The sequence below is a fragment of the Penaeus monodon genome, chromosome 38 (genome assembly GCF_015228065.2).
Source record: "Penaeus monodon isolate SGIC_2016 chromosome 38, NSTDA_Pmon_1, whole genome shotgun sequence".
Classification (NCBI taxonomy): Eukaryota; Metazoa; Arthropoda; class Malacostraca; order Decapoda; family Penaeidae; genus Penaeus; species Penaeus monodon.
In genome coordinates, this window is record NC_051423.1 from 10,085,387 (window position 1) to 10,090,386 (window position 5,000).

Below are 5,000 nucleotides of genomic sequence, written 5' to 3' on the forward strand. Positions count from 1 at the left end.
TCTGCCGAAAGTTAAACATCAAAGTTAACAACTAAATTTTGTCAACAAAAAAAGGTCGTGTTTCTTGCTTTATCACTGATTTTTTTTGTTTTTGTTTTTGTTTATAAGACGCTTAACAGTCAGTTTATCTAAAGTGCATTTATTTTTATTATATATACGTAAAAGAATTTGTGTGTGTGTGTGTGTGTGTGTGTGTGTGTGTGTGTGTGTGTGTGTGTGTGTGTGTGTGTGTGTGGTGCGTGTGTGTGTGTGTGTCGCACGCCAACTCAAATATAAAATAACGTACTGTAAGCTCTTTGAATCGTGCACAGAATTTGGATGAGAAAACTACACAATCGTGAAGATGACGAAGATGACGATCAACTGTATGTTTTTTTTCAATATCTATGCCTATATTTATCTATATACACGTTTAGGTACTTTTCCACTTCTTCTTCCTGTTATTTATCAGTCTGTCTGTTCTTAATTCTCTCAATCTCAAGCTATTTTTATTTTCTTTCCTCCCTAAATTCCTTCCTTCCTCTTTTCTCTCACTTTCTTCCTCAATTCCTCCCTTCATTTCACCCTCTATCTCCATTATCTCTCTCCCTTCCTTATTACCTCCCTCCTCTCTCTCTCTATTCCTCTATATTTCTGCCCAATTTCCCCCTTTCCTCCTTCCTCTCTCTTCCTCTTTCCTCTCACTTCCTCCCCCAATTCCTCCTTTCCCTTCCCTCTCTTTCTCCCTTATTCAGTCCCTCCTCTCTATTCCTCTCTTCCCCGCTTTTCTCCGATTCAAACGACTGATAAGAAACGATGCCACAGTCACAAGAAAACTGCCTCCTTGGCACTGAGACAGATGACTCTCTCTGGGAGTTCGCAAAGGCAGTTGCGCGTATGGCACTGACGCAACGCTGAATGCCTTTTCTCTTGAAGATTAATAAACTCTAGATCCGGTATGTGTATGATTTACTCTTTTTAATGCATATTTCCCCCCCTTAATTTCTTATCTCCTTCTTTCGGGTCTGACAAGGATAAATTTGTCCAATGTACCAATATTTCGATAAAGAGGTTTATCAAATACAAAGTAAGACAAGTCACACTCGCTGTTTTCTTGTGACACAGAGCGACGGCAGCGCCTCCAGCGGTGAACGAGGGAGATCATCATGGATTTAAGACCCAAGAGGCAATTCTTTGTCTCCATAAATTGTACAAGTTCGCGGAAAATTATGGGATTGTTTTCGCTTCGCTGAATAATTGGAGAAAGGTAATTGCAAACCCATGAACTGAGATATTAAGTGATGAATTACTGTTAATTAAGAAACATCAAGAATGTTTTCTATTTCGTCCCAGTCTTATTTCTTATCATTGTTATCATCACTGCCATTATTACAAGTACTAGTACTACACTGTCCCGTTTTACAATTGTTTTTATTGCTGTAGGTGATCTTATTATCACTATCATTATTACTGTAATTTTCATCATTAGTAATATCGTTATTAAAACTATCATTATTATTGTTTTTAATATTAGTATTATTGTCATTGTCATCTCTACCACTATTATGACTATCATCATTATTATCATAAATATTATCATGATGATCATAATGATAATTATTATTATAACTATTATTATTGTTGTTGCTGTTGTTGTTGTTATTATTATTATTATTATTATTATTATTGTTGTTGTTGTTGTTTTTGTTGTTGTTTTGTTGTTGTTGTTGGTGTTGTTATTATTATTATTATTATTATTATTATTATTATTATTATTATTATTATTATCAGCAGTAGTAGTAGTAGTAGTAGTTGTTGTTGTTGTTGTAGCAGTAACAGTAGTAGTTTTATAAGCATCATTATCAACATCATCATTAGCAGTATCATTATAACTATAATTTATCATCATTATGATAATCATTGTCATTACCATTACATTATCATTATTATTTTTATCATTACTATCATTTTATTACTATTATTATTAATATCATTATTATTAGAAGTAGTATCATTATTATCATCATGAGCATTATTATCATCACGATCGTTATCATTAATGTTATCATTATTCCAACTATTACTACTAAAACTACAATTAATATCATTACCATTGCTGATGTCATTATTATTATTATTATTATTATTATTATTATTACTATTATTATTTTATTATTATTATTATTATTATTATTATTATTATTATTATTATTATTATTATTACTATTATTATCACTATTATTATTATTACTTTCATTCCTAGTTTTATTTTTGCTATCACAAATAATTTTCATTCCATTGTGGTTACTAATGTAATCACTATAACCAGCAGTGTCATTAATACCATCATAACCAGCGTTTACCAAGCCTGCGCTTAGAGCATACAGTGAAATAGTACCACGTGACCCATGATAATCTACATATTCCTGACCGAAAAAAAGGAAAAAAAAAGAAAAGAATTAACGGGGCACACTCGCCTAGAATGAACTTATGTGAAACGCTTTATGAAGCAAGATAGTTTAGGAGCTGAGGGTCATAGCATTGAGACGGTTATAGCATTGTTGGTCAATCCTTGGTAGGTATACAACTAGGCCCTGCTACTAAGACTTTTTGATACTATTAGATAACACCGTAGTTAAAAGGAGAGGACTGAATATTTACTGATAGCAGAGAATTAACCATAACAAGAGTTTATGAACTTCGGTACGTGTAAATAATTGGGTCACATGCTTAGATTAATCACTTGATGTGTATCATTGAACCATGTCGGGATCTATGTACTCAGGGACAAATATATGCAGTAATTGCAATTTTCGTTTATGCAGTCATCTGACATAGAGGCGAGTGAAGTTAATTCCACGATAGATACTGATATGAAGTATAATTTTGAACACTGTTAATGGTTTGGTTATATATAATTGCCTTACCTTATGTTTACTGTATATACAAATATGAATATGAATACAATTTGCCATGCTCGATGTGTAAGCAAGTAGATAAAAAAAATAATGGTAACGCCACCACATGCTTCTGTACGAATTAGTGCAGCTGTACAGTTGCTAAAAAAGTATGTTTACGCAGGAATAAATGAACGATCGAGTTGATTCGGAGTTGATTCGGATATGTTGGAACTTGTTTTCAAAGCTCGGAACAGATGAAGCTTCATAATGTTTTCGAATTGTGTTTCGGAGTTGATATGGCAAAGGCCTCGTATCATGCCAATAGTAGCAATGGAGACCTCATAGACCACTCGTGGTGTCATAATTATACTTTACTCTGAGGGACTATCAAGAGCCGAAATATCAAGATTAGGTATAACGAAGCCAACCGTGTCTCTGTGGATCCAGTGACATCAACAACTGGATCCACCAGAAACAAGGCCAGAGCTGGGCACCCTAGATGCATGATGATCAATTAAATGTCATTCAAAACTACAAATCAATGTGCTGTATGAAAGACAAATAGGAAGCTTGCATTAAAGTGCATGAATATCATGGGCTAATGAAAACCATTTGATACTCTGTGGCAACATTCCTTACATTTAACTGGGTTAGATTAGTCCCTTACCGCAAGTCACTTTCTTCTTAATTATTGTTTTAATTTTTTACTTTCTTTAACAATCCAAAACTGCTACAGGGGATGTGAAATCTTGTTCTGCACGCAGACTGTCAGAAGTCGCTGAGCAGTTTGATTGGATGCAGAGCAGTGGTGTTGGGGGAGGTGTCAGATCTCGGGCCCGGCAGATTTATGGGGTATGCCTACGTGGAAATCCTGTACGATATGTTCTACCATTGGTGAGGGCCATGGTGTTCCCCGATTCGTAGCCATGTTACCTCGTCCAGGATAACAGCCCCATCCACACGAGCAGTGTCTTAAAGGTGTGAATTCGGCAACACCTCGAGAATACGCTGTGACACATCCACCCAAGTCACTAGAACTCAGTTTTATTAACAATATTTGGTCAGCCATGGGTAGAGACTTCCCCCAAGACCATACCGCAACCGTCATATCGTCGTTACCCGTGAAATTACAGCAAGGGAGCGATTGCGCCAGTTAAAGGTGGAGTTGATGGCCTCCATACCAATGGACTTGCTAGCGTTCAGAAAGCTGGTGGCAGTAACACGAAATATTAAAAGTATTATATATTTCAAAACCTTGATTTTGAAAAAAATGTAGCCGAGCAAAGTGAACAAAAATATAGAAAAAGGTCATTCTGGGGGCATTTTAAGCTATAACCGGATTTATGTAGGTGTAACTAGTGAAAAAGGTTAAACATTGTGGCGCTTGGGGGAGGGGGGGCAAACAGTATATGAAGGGACAAATGCCCCCTCTGCCCCCTCTCCCAAATGACGTCCCTGTCAAGGATACCAATATCAGGTCGACCTCACAGCACTTTTTCCAACCGTTTTCGTCGTCGTATCATATTGTTAAGCCAGAGGGAGTAAAGATATATATATATATATATATATATATATATATATATATATATATATATATATATGTATATATATATGTATATATATATGTATATATATGTGTGTGTGTGTGTGTGTGTGTGTGTGTGTTATTATTATTATTGTTATTATTGTTATTATTTTTTTTTTTGCGAGTATGTTATCAAACGCAAGGGTTCACAGATTCGCCACTTGGTGCACTGCTGTCGTGCGCGTCACGCCTGCATCATAACAATTTCGGCGAGTGACCAGTCTTTATTTTTACATTCTTTGAGGTTTTCAAAAAAGGTATTTCATCGTTAGTCATCGATGCCTGCGATTTACCATTGCCGCTTTGATGTATTACGCATTTGGGATAGAGAGCGATGAAAGGGAATAACAAAATGAAAGAAAAGCTTTACCACACACATGCGCCTATATACACGATAGATACCACTAGATATAACATCCGCAGAGAGAATATGACATTGCAAAGAAAATGCTTTATATGCAAACAAAGTATACTCACGGTTAACTTTATTATTTCCGCCACGAGCACTCGTTTAATGTGACTCCTGTTATTCAAAT